The sequence below is a fragment of the Oreochromis niloticus genome, linkage group LG3 (assembly GCF_001858045.2).
Source record: "Oreochromis niloticus isolate F11D_XX linkage group LG3, O_niloticus_UMD_NMBU, whole genome shotgun sequence".
Taxonomy (NCBI): domain Eukaryota; kingdom Metazoa; phylum Chordata; class Actinopteri; order Cichliformes; family Cichlidae; genus Oreochromis; species Oreochromis niloticus.
Window position 1 is genome coordinate 60782905 of NC_031967.2, and position 16310 is coordinate 60799214.

The 16310-nt window shown below is 41.1% G+C and overlaps 1 protein-coding gene and 1 long non-coding RNA gene across 9 annotated transcripts in view; one reads left to right on the forward strand and one right to left on the reverse strand.

Moving 5' to 3' along the window:
• Positions 1 to 268: 268 nt before the first annotated feature.
• Positions 269 to 15049, reverse strand: LOC109196440 (uncharacterized). Its single transcript, XR_003219281.1, has 3 exons — positions 14268 to 15049; positions 584 to 774; positions 269 to 499 (listed from the first exon to the last, which is right to left on the reverse strand). It is a non-coding gene; the product is annotated as an uncharacterized LOC109196440 (long non-coding RNA).
• LOC100703578 (nuclear factor 7, ovary) overlaps positions 672 to 16310 on the forward strand; it is a 972198-nt gene continuing 956559 nt past the window's right edge. Inside the window, exons 1-4 of one of the 8 annotated variants that reach the window (XR_002057886.2) lie at positions 932 to 1061; positions 1536 to 1672; positions 1774 to 1826; positions 4877 to 5213. The gene's annotated coding sequence lies outside the window, so the exon portion shown is untranslated. Of the gene's footprint in view, positions 795 to 911; positions 1096 to 1116; positions 1136 to 1535; positions 1673 to 1773; positions 1827 to 4876; positions 5214 to 13578; positions 13646 to 16310 lie in introns of those variants that run through there. The other 7 variants (XR_002057884.2, XR_003219209.1, XR_002057885.2 and 4 more) reach the window with 7 other exon arrangements.

Consider the following 16310-nt stretch of genomic DNA (forward strand, 5'->3'; position numbering starts at 1 on the left):
AGCAGTGATTTAGAGTTCAGCTCCTGTCTCCATGAGGTTTGGGTCCTCATCTGCCTTCACACAGCTAGTTCATGACAGTCTCTTTCTTCTGCTTTTAATCAGTACTGTAGTGCAGGACAAAAACTAGTCCAGACAGATGCCTGCACCTACACACACACACACACACACACACACACACACAAATGAGACAGCTTCTAGAGGCAGTTGTTAGGCCTAAGGCCGACTCAGAGAAAAAGGACTCAAATGTATGATACAGACGGAGGCACTGTTAAACGTTTAGTAACCAAATTTATTTAGAGAAACAAGTGAATGTACAAGACAAGTAAACTGTGAACTGTGGGAATGAACATAAACTATGAATAATGCAAAACTGTGAAGTACATATGCAACCTGAGCTATGAAAGCAATCAGAGAAACTTGGACAGTGAAAATGACAGTTCTATGACTTTGTGGCCAAAAAGGATGTAGACATACTGGATGGCTGGTTCAAGGGGATTCCCTGATAAGGAAAGAAGATAAGTTCAGGTATTGTTCCAGGAAAATGCGGACTGACTGTGGTTTAGAGTGTTCCTTTGATGCTTACTTGCTGCAGGTGGAGGAGTAGCATGGAGGGGAGAATTGTCCGAGTGAGTGGGGAGGAATCCAGAACTCCAGAAGCTGAGCCAGGGAGGCAGGCAGGCACATAGGGCGAGCAAAGCCACGGCTGAGAAAACTGTCTAGAAGTCCTGCCTCCGAATGAAGCTTTTCTGGGGAAGGTTTGCATCTGGAGAGTTACTATAAATGAGAATCACAAGGTAAGACAATGCAATTCACTTAAGAGGTTCACAAATACTATTGTGGCCTACAATAACTTTGGTTAGCTGAGACTCTGGCGAAGAGGAGTGGAGAGTGCTGGTGTTATATGTCAACAGATTAATGGCCCCTCCCAGAGGTGGAACTGCTGACTCTGTGGAAAACACCGAAACTCACCCGGATCATGACGGCAACAAGACAACAAGCATCAGCGCCATGTTACGCTAACTGTTAGTAGTTCAACGATCCAGTGAAGATCCACCACTCTGGTTAGTAGTGGCTTCATTAAAGCATAAGGAACAGGTAAGTGATCATCAGCTGGTGCATAGAGTCAAAAAAAAAGGTGGGGAAACAAAAATATCTTAGAGAAAAGAAAAGGTTTGCCTGTTTTAAACTTTGTTCTGTTATTAAAAGGATTCACAGCATCATGATTAAATATTTCTGATTAAATTAGCAAAAAAGAAGATCATCAAGGGTCCTAAAGGCTGAACGACAGCTTGAGATACAAAGAGAGTCCACCTTTGTGTGTTAATGCGTGACATATCCCACTACAACAAACTCATAGTTGTGCCTGTGGCTGCTGTGGAATATACACTACACCACTGAAGGACACTCTGTGTTCTTAGCTTCTTAAAAGTTTACATGTTTTGACGTGTCTTACAGCAGACAAACCGCTACGCTCTGGAATGAAACACACACGTGGGTCTAGTTGAATGAGTCTCTACCCTGTTGTTGTTCCACAGTAAAGAGAGACACACAGACGATCAGACTGAGTTCAGACCAAACTAGCAGCTTCCTCTGAGTGAGTCCAGCTACAGGAGAGAAAAGTGGAAAACTCCAACACTGCTGCTTCAAGCTGCTGACGCTCCACACACTGAATGTGAGTTTGAGCAAAAACACGACTCAAAGGAAGTTTCAGTGAAGGTAGTAGAGGAGGGAGGGGAGCCAGGACTGACTGTACTGCCTGTCTGCTGTTTTCAGCTTCACTCACAGACTCAATGGCTTCCAGATCAGAGGAGGATCTCTGCTGTCAGGTATGTCAGGAGGTCTTCAGTATTCCCATTGTTCTTTTATGTAGCTACAGCTTCTATAAAGACTGTCTGAAGGGATAGTGGAAAGAGAAAGGTTAGTACATATATGAGCCACTTGTAAATCTGGCTTTAAAGAACTACTCATATTTTAATATTAGATAAAATTAACTTGAGAAAATGCACATTGCAGTTTTTTAATCAATACATTTATTAAGGTTTTTTTTTAAAAAAGCTATCCAAACCTGCCTGGCCCTATTTTAAAAGGTATTTTAAAAAGTAAGTGACTCCCTTCACCCAGTTAGGCAAAAGTCAGCAATCTTCGGTCGACGCGGGTGGCCTTGAATGAGGGGAGAGAGAGTCACAACAAATAGTCTTATTATCTAGGGGAGAATTGTTATTCCTGTCAGCTTTTGCCTTGAGCATCCAGCTGGTGCCAGGGGGGCCGCATGAGATGAAGATGGTAGTTGTTTTGGTTAGTGTGAACAAACTGCATCCAATTTTACAGTAGTCTAATGTCCGTCACTGGTCATCAGGTCTCATCGTTCAATGTCCTCCATCGAGAGTGTCGCCAGACACATGACACAACCGACCATAGAGTATCCGGCAGGAAACGTCTTCACAGGACAATCGGAATAATTCTTCTTTTGGTTTTAGAGAACAAGTGTGGGAGAGTCTCTTAGGGTTAGAGAATAAGCAAGACTATACAAGACATGAGAAGCCAAGCAGGAAAGATAAGGAAGAGGGAGAAAGATAAGCCAAGAGAAGAGAAGTGTTTCGGGACCTGGATAACTTGTCATGATTAATGGAACCTTGAATTCTGCTTACTGCTGGCAACCTTTACTGAGGTTCTTTAGCATGATCTTGAAATACCCGTAAATGGCAGGTTAGCCATGTATGTCACCTATTAATAGAGATAGATTGATAATATTTAAAATTGAAATTAATTAATGGTAGGACTTCTTTGAGCAGTCTTGTTGGAATGGGGTCTAAAATACATATTGATGGTTTGGAAGAAGCAATTACAAGAGAGTTGAAGAAAAAGAGTAAATAAATATCAATGTATTTGAAAACAGCTACACAACAGACAGTCGGTGTCATAAGCCACCGCCTCTGTTCAAACATGGTCGTTAACAGTGGACATAGATGACTTCTTTCACTAGTCTTTTAAACCATCTGTCTTCTCTGTCCAAAATGATTCCAACATTCAGCTGTCTGCCATCTATAATCCAGTTTTGAGATCCCTTCCCAGACGCCTTAATGCCCATTCACATCCTTGGCCATTTGACCAAAGTATCACATGATAGGGTGGGGTTAGCTTTCACAATGGATTCACCCAAAACCTTGGCTGATTGTGACCTACATCTGTTTTAACACATTGGCTCATGTGATTATGTAGAGAATCAGTAGCGGAGTGTGGGAGTGTCCCTTTTGGGGAAAATCCCAAAGGGCTTAAAATCTGTGACTGCTCACCAATTGCTCTTAGGACTCAAGAAGCTTCTTTGATGAGAGATGAAATTCCCTAAATTGTCCATTAGTTGTGGTGCAGTAGGTGTAGGCTGCTGGGGGATTCCCATCATGTACTAAGTATTACTGTCACAGGGGCCCGGAGGCCAGAAACTTGAAATGAACCCAAGAGCAGTAATCCAGAGTGAAGGCGGAAGGAATGTTTTAACAAGGTTTATATAACTAATACAATGGTAACATTTAGCAGCTTGTGCTTTGCGCTGGGCAGAGGGGGGAGGGGCGGTAGTTACACTCTCAGTAGCACAGGAACAGAGCAGCAGGGAGAGAGAGAGAAAGAGAGCCAGGGACAACAACGTCACATTAGAAAGGTATAGTAATCATCCACAACTATTTCAGTTGCAGATGATAAAGGATTCAGAAAGTTTGTTCATGCAGGCCCATATGACAGAGAATATGCATCTTCTTTTTGTTTTCATATTTTAATTTATATTTAATTGTGTTGTGGTTTGCAGTGTTTTGTGTTGTTTCACTTTAAATTTGTTTTAAAAGGAAAAAGCTGAAAATTTAAATAGTTAAAAGTTGAACTGTGAATAGTTGGTTTTTGTATTATATGATTTATTTATTACATTTTATGTGGAGTGAATAAATAAAAGTATATTTATGGTGGCCCCACGATCTTCTACCTAATCACACAAGCCAAGGGTGAAAAAAGGTGGGGGTCACAATCAGCCAAAGTTTTGAGGGAACTCATTGTGAAACCTAGCCCCATTGTATTAGGTGATTTACTGTAGTCAGATGGCCCAGGGTGTGTTCACTATGTGTTTATACCAACACGTTCTCACTCCCAAAGCGTAACATTTTATGCTAGGTGACAAATCGTCAACATATTATGTTTTCGGGCACCCAACGCGTTCCTGCGTGACGACATCGGAAAAGTGAGGACACATGAGAACCGTTTGGACTCAATCTACACATCTTTGCTCTTTTCCTTAAAATCGCTTGGGAAAACACTATTTCATGTCATTAAAGTGCTGGTTAAGGTTAGGAATAAGGTTATGGTAAGGTTAGACATAAGGTTATGGTTAGGCTTAGGGATAAGGTTAGGTTTAGGGCTGCAATACAGGGCTGGAACCCGGTGCGTACCATAACAACGTGGAAGGTCACCTTTCGCGTTCCTCAGGAATGCCGCGGGATGTGACAAAACGTCCGGATGTTACGCCTCGGGAGTGAGAACGGGCTCGTTTATACACTTCTCTGTACCGAATTATAACTTATGATTATTCTCTGGGTGAATAATCACCCTCAGACCAGTCAGTCGCAGCAGATTAACACCCTTCCCTGAGCCTGGTTCTGCTGGAGGTTTCTTCCTGTTAAAATAGATTTTTAACTTCCCACTTTTGCCGAAGCGCTTTCTCATAAGGGGTCTATGATTGTTGTGTTTTTCTCTGTTGTTTTATTGCAGGGTCTACCTTATAACAAAAGGTAGACCCTGCAATGTGTCTGAACAAAACAATTTAGCAAACAATTAAAAATAATTCTACAAGAAAATGAGCAAAAAATTAAGAACTCACATTACTATGTTCTTACAGGAGAGAGACCAGGAAACTTCAGGGACTCTCTGTAGTCTGCACTCTGAGGAGCTCAAAATCTTCTGTCTGGACCATCAGCAGACTCTGTGTCTCGTTTGCTGTGTTTTAGCACAACACACCAAGCACAGATTCACACCCATCGATGAAGCTGCACGACAACACAAGAAGGAACTTCAGGAAACTCTGGAGCCCTTAAAGGAGAAGTTAAAGGTTTGTGAAGAAGTTCAAGTGAAGTTTGATCAAACAGCAGAACACATTAAGATCCAGGCCCGACACACAGAGAGGCAGATTAAGGAGCAGTTTAAGAAGATTCACCAGTTTCTAGCAGAGGAAGAGGAGGCCAGGCTGGCTGCACTGAGGGAGGAAGAGGAGCAGAAGAGTGGGATGATGAAGGAGAAGATGGAGGCTCTGAGCAGAGAGATAGCAGCTCTTTCAGACACAGTCAGAGCCACAGAGGAGGAGCTGAGAGCTGAAGACGTCTCATTCCTGCACAACTACAAGGCTGCAGTGGAAAGAGTCCAGCGCTGCCCCCTGCTGGATGATCCACAGCTGCCCTCAAGAGCTCTGATAGACCAGGCCAAACACCTGGGCAACCTGACCTTCAACATCTGGAACAACATGAAGTACATGGTCTCCTACACTCCTCTCATTCTGGACCCAAACACTGCAAATTCAAACCTCATCCTCTCTGAAGAAATGACCAGTGTGAGAGGAGGAGAGAGGCAGCAGCTTCCCGATAATCCAGAGAGGTTTGATTGGTTTTACTCTGTCCTGGGCTCTGAGGGCTTTAACTCAGGGACTCACAGCTGGGATGTTGAGGTTGGAGACAGTACATATTGGGACCTAGGTGTGTTGACGAAGTCTATGGGGAGGAAGAAAGAGTTATGGTCTGAATTATGGAGAATAGAGTTATTTGAAAGTAAATACTCAGCATATTCACCATCAGCTCCACCCACTGCTCTCTCAGTAAAGACGAAGCTCCAGAGGATCAGAGTGAATCTGAACTGGAACAGAGGAAAGCTGTCGTTCTCTGATCCTGATACTAACACACACATACACACCTTCAGAAGCACTTTCACTGAGAAGATGTTTCCATATATTCGCACTCGTGAAGAAGTGAAAGTGTTGCCGTTAAAGGTGTCAGTGTCATGGAGCAGATGAGTTAGGGATGATTATATTTCAAATGTTATTTCCTGTCAGTGAGTTGTACATTGGGTCCAGATGTAATAATACACCCAGTCTAAAAGAAAGCTCACATTTGAATGTATTTAAAAATGATTTAAAAAGTGAAAACTCAGCACAGGGTTAGAAATCAGCTTGAGTTGTTACTCAGAGAGTGAATACAAACCTCAGATGAAAAAATGATAAATGGTTAATGTGAACAAATCTAACTCCTGCCACATTAAATGATATGAATAAAAATATATAGCAGGGATATGTAGCAGACAACCAGGATTCAATTAAACTTTATATTTGTCAGTAAGATTAAAAAGTCATTTCAAAAATATTGAAAGATTATTATTATTAATACTACTACTACTACTAATAAAAGAACATGTAAAAATATAGGCCCTGATTCCAAGCCTTTTTGGCCATTTGTAACAGATTTGGCTTGAAAAGAAAACCTGAATAGTTTATGTTTGTAAACCGTGCAGTGTTTGGTTTATTTTATAATGTGAAAGAAAAGGGCATATTAATCCAAATATAAATATTCAGTTTATTTCTTTTGTGCTTTGCAAAAAAAAAAAGAAGTAACGGAAAACATGTGCCGCCGTTACGTATTTAAAATACAAAATCTGAGTAACTGTATTCTGTTACAGTTACCATTTAAAAAGATGGTATTTAGAATACAGTTACTTTGTTGAAATAAATGGATTACTCTGCGGTATTTTCCTGTTTCATATTATGATGTTATGGTTGCCATGGTTACAGGGTGACGCTCTCTCTGTATTTCCTGGGTGAGAGAGCGCCTTTTTGTTGTTGTTGTTGTGCTAAGCTAATAGGCAGAATCCTACAGGCATAGCCCTAAAGAATGTAGCCTTATGGGCAGTGTAGTCCGTGCTGCAGGGAGAATATAGTGCCATACTCTTTATCTGTCTGTGAGGTAGAGGAGGGAGAAAAAGGAGAGTGGAAAAGTAGCAGTTGTCATCGAGCAGAAACGGGAAATGGAAGCATGTAAATATAATAATAACCACTTCAGCCAAGAAGAGTGCCTGACGAGCCCAGCTGTAAGTAAGCTATTAAGACTCGACTGTACACTGTGTTCGTGTTTTCCTCCGAAACAATAAGTTCCGTTGGAGCAGCCTTTCAACGCCTCTCTCTGTCTCTCACTAGCAAAATTGACCCAGACAACAAAGTAAAGCTAGTTTTTGGCTACGAGCCCGACATGAACCCGACGCATTAGCCAGAGGTCCCTTTACTACGGTTCGGAGCCGCGGACCTTCAGTAACAGTAATAAATCACACAGCAATAGTACATTTATGTAGATGTAGTTGTAAAAAGCATGATAATATACTAAGTAATTCAAAGTATTCGGGGCATGTATTCTGTAATCTGTAGTGGACTATGTTTTAAAAGTAACCTTCCCAACACTGCATATAAGGATTACAGTATATTTAAAAAGTGTTTTTCTTTTTATTTTAAAAATATTTTTTCATAAGAATATGTATTTACATAATGTAAAATGAAAGACAATGAAAATATTTTGCTAACAGATCAACTGAAAACGCCATTGCTACAATGGCGGTCGTTACACTAGGCTGCTCTTTGTTGACTTTAGCTCTACTTCTAATAAGATAGTCCTGGACAAACTAATAGTAAAACTGTTGGATATCGGACTTCCTTCTACAACGTGCCGCTAGATCAGAGACTTTCTCTCAGACCATGTACAGAAAGTTAGAGTGGGACCTCATCTTTCCTCTGCCCTTAGCCTTAAAACCGGCTCTCCACAAGGCTGTGTAGTAAGTTCCCTACTGTATACCCTGTACACACATGACTGTGTTTCTTCCCACCATACAACTGTGTGTGGTTCTCCAGCTGCACCACGGCACAAAAAAAGGCACTTCAGAGGTTCATGAATGTGTCCCGAAAAATCATTGGACAGCCTCTTCAATCCTTGAACAATCTGCACAACACTGGCTGTCTCAAGAGGGCATGCAGCATCCTACGGGACTGTACACACCCGGGACACTGGGTGATTAAGGCTACGTCCACACGTACACGGGTATTTTTGAAAACGGAGACTTTCCGTTTTTAAAAATAATCCCGTCCACACATAAACGCAAAAATTAAGGAAAACGCTGCTAGGAACATGCCAAATCAACAGGTGGCGATATATTCCTAACCTGTAGAAATGTTGGCCAATCAGAAGTCTCAAAGCCTGGGTGAGAACTAGTAAACAAAGATGGCGCATAGAAGCAGAACCGAGTCCTGTGTGTGTATATTTAAGCATTGAAACAGTACAGAGAGTACAATTAACAGTAACAGTATTTTGTCTAAGTCCCCCATTGTAGAAATTCATTTCACTGAAACAATAACGTGGTGCACAGTGACGCCAAAAAGGGTGCACACCTTTGACACTGCGTTTTCTCCGTTTTCCTCGTCCACACGTAAATGCAAAAATTTTTTCAAAAATCTTCACCCAGGCAGGAGTTTTAAAAAATCTCCGTTTTCAGTGACCAAAAACGCCATTTATGTGTGGACGAAAGAAGCAAACGCATAGAAAAATGTCAGTTTTCAAAAATACCCGTGTACGTGTGGACATAGCCTAAGCTGCTGCCATCTGGCAGGAGAGTCAGGCTGATGAGGTCGCGAACAAACAGATTAAAGGACAACTTTTACAACAGGGCAATAGCCCTAATTAATGCAAACAGCTGACCGGACCGGCTACCTACCTGCACTTTTTGGGGGGCAATAATAACAATAATAATAATAATAATATAATACTGATAATTATAACAATGTGCAATAAAAAACACACATTCTTTTTATTTATTAAATCATTCATTTGCTTATACATTTCTTGCACCTTAAAAAATCCACTTTAAGTTAAGTTACTGTGTTGTGTTGTCTTGCTTTGTGTTGTGCGCACTGCCAAAGATGGACAGTTTCCAATTTTGTTGTAGTATTGTACTAGGTTCACTGTTCGGTTGTCCTGCTGTACATAAAAGGAAATACAGGGAACAAAATGTAATTGTATGTGAAAAAAATAAATGGTATGAAACATTACAGGCGTAGACATATGTGACTTTAGAATAATTTTATCAAAATTGTCTGTTTTTAGATACCAGTAATTAAATTGTTAATTGTATATGTATGTGTGTGTGTAATTTTGCATCTTTTAACATTATGACACAACACACATATTCATATTACAACACCATAAACCACATGACAAGCAACTGGGGTGGGTGAGAGGTGAGCTAAAGTAGCCACGGGCATCCAGCCAAGTGCTATTAATGGTAAATTGCCTGTATTTGTATAGCGCTTTACTAGTCCCTAAGGACCCCAAAGCGCTTTACACATCCAGTCATCCACACATTCACACACTGGTGATGGTGAGCTACATGGTAGCCACAGTAACCCTGGGGCGCACTGACAGAGGCGAGGCTGCCGGATACTGATGCCACCAGGCCCTCTGACCACCACCAGTAGGCAACAGGGGAAGTGTCTTGCCCAAGGACACAACGACCGAGACTGTCCAAGCCAGGGCTCGAACTGGCAACCTTCCGATTACAAGGCGAACTCAACTTCAGCTGTTGAGCCACGATCGCCCCAGATCCAGCGCTGGGACTTAGACCTGCCGTCTGACTTCAGCCTTGGAGATAAGCATTTGGAACAGTATAAAGGGTGTCAATCGGAATCAGGGATCAGTTGATCAAATGTTAGTGTGTGCATGCACCTGGCTGCTTTCACTGCAAAGCATAAGCACGCAGCTTGGCTGAGGCGTTTTTTCTTCAGAGACCAGAGAAGGAGAAGGAGATACATAAAGTGACATTGAATACAAAAGAGACTTTAGAGATGGTCATTTAGCCTCTGTCTCACCAAGTTGCAGGACTCATTTGAAGAAGGTGTGAGCTTAGATCAGGAGTCTGACACAGATTGCACTGTGCAGTCTTCCACATCGATGAGTGTCTCTAAAACTCTGAAAGTGGATAGGATTCTGAGAGTATCCTGGCCATTCTAACAGCGAATGGAGATTGAAGAATGGGCTAGTCTGGTCTCTATCTCATGCTCATGCGAGATGCTTGATTGGAGGGCCCATAAGATATAGCTCATCAGAAACTGATTTGATACAACAGAAGAGGTTCCAGAGGATCAGAGTGAATCTGGACTGGAACACAGGAAAGCTGTCGTTCTTACTCACAGGATATTTCCATACATTCTCCTTATGGATGACGTGAAAAGATCACCCGTGAAGGTGTCAGTGCAGCAGATCGCTTCAGGATTATTTCATATCTAAAGTTGCTTCCTGCCATTGGACCTGCTGTAGTTTTATATCTTGATGCATGGTCAATCATTCAGTTAAGGGAATCCCAAAAACCTGAATGTAACGTTTTCAATAGGGGAAACATTTAGTCACTCATCCAAGTTGACCCCAAAACATTGATTCTGTTCAGGTGAATGTTTTTGGACCGCAGTTGTAAGTTTTGGATAAGAAAAAAATTAATCAATTTTACTTTTTGAGTTGACAGTTGGTGTCGTAAACCACCGCCTCTGTCTGCCATCTATAATCCAGTTTTGAGATCCCTTCCCAGACGCCTTAACGCCCACTCACATCCTGAGCCATCTGACCTCACAAGGAAATCACATGATAGGGTGGGGCCAGGTTTCACAATGAGCTCACCCGAAACCCTGGCTGATTGGGACCCACACCCATTTTCACACCTTGGCTCAGGTGATTAGAGGATCATTAGAGGGTCCTTTTGTCCCTCTTTAGGGGGAAACTCCCACTGGGTTTAAATCTGGGACTCTCCACCATTTGACCTTAGAACTGAAGAAGCTTCTCGGATGAGAGGTGAAACGTCTTCAAGCAACTTAAAGAAGTCCAGACGCTTTTCTTTCCAAGCTCCTTAGTCTACGATGACCTGGATGATGGAGAACCTTCACAGACATGCAGGTAGTATACTACCAAACTAAGCACGACATTGGCAAGCAGTAGCCGCATAGACACCAGTAGTTTTCCCTCATTCTTGCGTCCTCGTGTGACGGATTGTTTTCATCTTCATCTAAACTAAGTGCTGGTTGACTATTTTCATTCGCTCTCTCAGGTTGCTCTGGTTCAAACTGGAAAGGTTGAACAGTAGCCATTTCCAGTAACTGTGAACTCCATGCGGTGCAACCGTATGGCGTCACTACCCAGAGTGCATTGAGAAGCAAATAACAATATCGGCCTACTGGTAAATTGGTTTTATATAAATGTGCTTCAAAGGAAAACATTTAGTGTATTTTAATACCACATATATGTTATTGAAAGCACAGTGCATATTTTAGTGCAAACATGTGTTAATACACGGGGTTCCCTTTAAGCTTGAATGCAAATGTTCATTAGCCAGCTGTGAGCAAATTTTGTCTATTCATCTTTAAATGTCCGATTTTCATAGTCCACTTTACATATTTTTGGCAAAGACATCTTGTTTTACTCACTCATCTGTGCTCCACCAAGTCATCGTTGTACCGTCAGCAAGCGCAAGCTCCCAAGATAGTAACTTAGCAACCAATGTTAAAGGGCCTGCGTAGGTTGTTCTTCTTTGCCATTGTTTTGGTGGTTGGTGGCACAATACCGCCTCCAGCTGGCTTGGAGTGTGGACCAGAAAGCCCAACATTACTGCCCATCGCACCTTTTCAAAAGTCAGCCACAGCAGCTGGTAGGAATAAAATATCTAACTATATAGTAAAGAAGAAAAAGCTTTGTGGTCTGGACAAAACCGTTTTGGGGTTGGGGACCCCTGTTCTAGATTGCTGCTCTAAATGCATATTTACAATTTAATGCAATAAGGCAAAATTAACCCTGTCTTGTATGACAGCTTTTGCAATCAGGATTAAGATCAAAATGCCAAACACATTTCCGAGATGAGCTTTATAAATTCTCTTTAGGCTTCTTTTGTTTGTGTTTCTTTTGTCTGTTTATTTATTAATTTCTATTACTGTTATTTCAGTTATTACAGCATATGTGTCGAATGACCATGTCTAAGCTGACAGGCAGGAAAAAAGAAATTTAAAAAGCACGCAGTATCACAAACTGTTGCATCCGTTAGAAGAAATGCACCAAAACAAAAAAACAAAACACAGCACCTGCAGCAGAAAAATATGGAGAAGCCCAGCCACACAAATCAACAATCTTCTTTTGTGTGTGTGAGAGAGAAAGTGAGTGAGTGCCATTGTAGAATTTATATATTGTATCATGTATATATAAAATATTTATAAAGTATAGTTTTTATCCCTTCTCTGTTGACTGTAAAATTACAGGCATATATTGTATTAAAAATACAATTAATATATTATACAATTTTACAGATATTTAATTTTTTTCCATGAAGTTTATGTCCCACTGAGTTGACATAGCTGTAGTGTTTCATCATATTTACTAGCTTTCAAATATTTTGTTTATTGTCACCATCAACTTTGATTTTCAACATGTGAGGCTTTGCAGGGACCAATAGTAATAAAATTATTATAATTATTTCAAGTATTAATATTATTTATTAAGTAATTGATAAATTATTGTTAACTTAAAAATGAATTGAAAAAAATGATTAGTGTTGATTTTAACATTTTTTGGATATGTCTGAGCCTGATGTCAGAAACCCCCTCTAGGCTTCGTCACTCAGTGGAAGTGAAACATCAGATATAATTCATCTAGATGATTTCCAACTTGTATATTATTTTTCTGTTTTATTTGTTACTGAGCAAATCTTTTTGCCTGAGACTGAAGATAAGCTTCATAACTGGACCGTTTTATTTAACTATTGTGTCTCACTGAAGGGCTGTCAGTATATTTGGAAAATAATCTAATATTTTAATCCAGTAGGAAAGCACGAGCATTTTCACTGAGAACAGAAATATCTATTCATTTCAATTTCAATTATACAGCACCAAATCACAACAACGGTCACCTCAAGGTACTTTCAATTTTAAGGTAGACCCTACAATAATACACAAAGAAAAAATAATACATACAGAGAACTGTGTATTATTTCAAGGGTCCTAAAGGCTGAACGACAGCTTGAGATAGAAAGAGAGTCCACCATTGTGCGTCAATGTGAGACAATCCTAGTAGTAGCTGCTGCAGAATAAACATCACACCACAGAATGACACTTTATTTTTGAGCTTCCTATAAGTTTGCATGTTCTAACTTGTCTTACAGCAGATGTTAGTTAAACATCTAAGCTCTGGAATGAAGCACAACCACATTGTGGGTGAAACAACCGCATCTGTGAGAGACAGTCGAGTGAAAATCCACAGTCCAGAGAGACGCGCAGACGATCAGACTGAGTTCAGACCAAACTAGCAGCTTCCACTGAGTGAGTCCAGCTACAGGAGAGAAAAGTGGAAAACTCCAACACTGCTGCTTCAAGCTGCTGACGCTCCACACACTGAATGTGAGTTTGAGCAAAAACACGACTGAAAGGAAGTTTCAGTGAAGGTAGTAGAGGAGGGAGGGGAGCCAGGACTGACTGTACTTCCTGTCTGCTGTTTTCAGCTTCACTCACAGACTCAATGGCTTCCAGATCAGAGGAGGATCTCTGCTGTCCGGTCTGTCAGGAGGTCTATGACTGACATTCTGCCACGGTTTCACTGGTGCGCCTGTTTTTCTTAAGTGCATCCAAATTTTTCAACTGTATACTTAACACCACAGCATTACATGTTCACTATTTTAAAAGCATTATTGTCCCTACAGAAAATACTGATTTGTAAATGATTAAATAACAATCTTGTCAGCACAAAGTTCTTGATTTGGAGCACATTTCTACAAGAAAGATAAGTTACTGTATTTTATTTGGACCATAAGGCACACCGGACTGTAAGGCACATCAAGCAAAACCAGTCAAACAAATCAAACTTTACTCAACTCATTCTTCTTGCTTCCTCCACTTCTGTACCGTTGATTCATTAGTGTTAAATTCTCTCACAGCTGCTCTATTTTCCTTTTTTATTACTTAGTTTTTAATAAAGGTTTTACATATTTTCTACAACAGAAAAGGAAAACAACAAACAACCAAAACAACAATAACAAAACAAGCAGTCGACTGAAAAGCATAGCTTTTTCCCACAAAGCAATTCTGGTAGTGAGAACAAGACCTTATATTCAAGAATTGACAGCACATCTACAGATGTAAGAGCAGCCTAGGAAAGGCATACAGAAGAATACCTATATCACACAGACTTTACCTTAGGTCAGGTATGGTGGAGATGAAGTACAGTGAGTTGGTCTCGACGTCACTGAAGCGCTTCTTGACAGCTGCCAGTAAGGTTGCTTTCATTGTCTTGGCGCCGTGGTCCTCGTCCTCGTCTCCATAAGAGCCCATTGGTGAGCGGTGAGATAGTCAGGGAGTTCATGCTCGGACACATACACCCCCAGCACTCGCTTTTGCTGTATGAGGGACTGGAGCATGTAATACGTGCTGTTCCAGCGTGTCTGTACGTCCTGCTGCAGTCTCTTTATTGGCTGGTTGAGCTGTCCCTGAATGTCCTTGAGGCGGGAGTAGGCTAAGGTGGAATGTTTAAAATGCCCAACTATTTTCCGTCCCACTGCTATAGCATCAGCTATGCTCCTCTGTGCTAATAAGCATGGGTAAATAAGCGTGGGTAAACTCTTTGTACTTGTTGTCTTGTTGGGATTTTAGGTGCTTGATTAAATTACTTGTGTTAAATGCGCTACCTTTTGAGCCTCATCTGGACAATTTCCCTGAGCACAATTTGCAGTCCGCCTTTGTTTTCGCGTCTTCGTTCACTTCGAAATAGTTCCACACGGCTGACATGTCTCGCCTTGCCTTCTCCCCGCTCTGAGCTGCAGCTGGGGCATGTGATTAACCCCTTACATGCCGCTCAAACATAGACAGGTCTCAGACCGTGGTATCGGTCCCCGGTATCGGGGGACTTCTAATGAGTACGAGTACTTTAGAAAATGTGGTATCGAGGCCGATACCAGATACCGGTATCGGTGCATCCCTATTAAATAAATAAAAAACAAACAAACAAACAAAAAAAACCTTCTAATTTTGGATAGATTTCAACCACTTGTCCCATCTTATGGTATAAATATTAGCTTGCAACCTTAACAAAAAGGTAAGTTTTTCCATTTTGTGAATCTCCTCAACAACGCTCAACCAATCGTCCAGAACAGGGGGGTCAGTACTAGGGATGGGTACCGGTGTCCGGTGCCATGATAGCACCGGTTCTGACATAAACGGTAGTAATCAGACCGAAAGGCAGCGCACATTTCGGTGCTTTATTTCGGTGCTTTTTTTTTCCTGAGCCAATTCTAGCCAATCATTTTACATTTCCGAGGATAGTAGGCGGGCCCAGGTACGTACGTTCTTTTAGAGCAGAGCTACAGATTAAAAATGCCCAAGGCGAAGCGATCAAAAGTCTGGCTGTACTTCACAGCAAAATATCCAAACTCAGCAGCCTGCAACAAGTGCTTTAAGCTGATACTGTGATACTGTCAAAGGAGGTAACACCTTGAATCTGATGAAACACCTGGCGACGCATAGCGTTTTTTTTTAAAGCCGAGAAATGCGCCGTGTTTGATAGCTTGCTGCGAGACCTCACACACTGTGCACATTTACTGCGGGTGTGGTACCTGTTATCAGTTAAAATGACCAAAGAAAAAGTGGAAAACAGTTAAACATGAGAGGTTTTTGGACAAAGTTTGTGTTTTTTCCATTGTTTAAGCACTGCTTCCAGCCAAGAGTGATACCATATATGCCCTATAGCTGCGGAAAAGGCTAACTTTGTTATCTTTTTACAAAAAAACAGCTAAACATGAGAGGTTTTTGGACCAATTTTGTGTTCTCCATTCTTTAAGCACCGGTTTGAGCACCGTTTAAGCACCGGCACCGTTTCAAAAGTACCGGTTTGGCACCGGTATTGGATAAAACCTAAATGATACCCATCCCTAGTCAGTACAGAGCCACTTACGAGTAATTGCTTTTTTTTGCTGCAGCAGTAAGAATCTTCAGGAGATATTTGTCATTGCTTGTTAATTCTTCGGGTAGGTCTCTTAAATAAAATAAAATGTTATGACAGGCCATTGTTTTTATTTAAAGCCTATAGTCTGTTCTATCTTTTATATATCATCTTCCCAAAATTTAGAAAGTTTTCGACACGACCAGAATGGTTTAAACTCAGAGTCATAAGCCACCCTCTTAAGTACTTGAATGTGGTTCCTGAGATTTAGTTGATGCGAAGGGGTTCAGTTCTTTCTGGCAA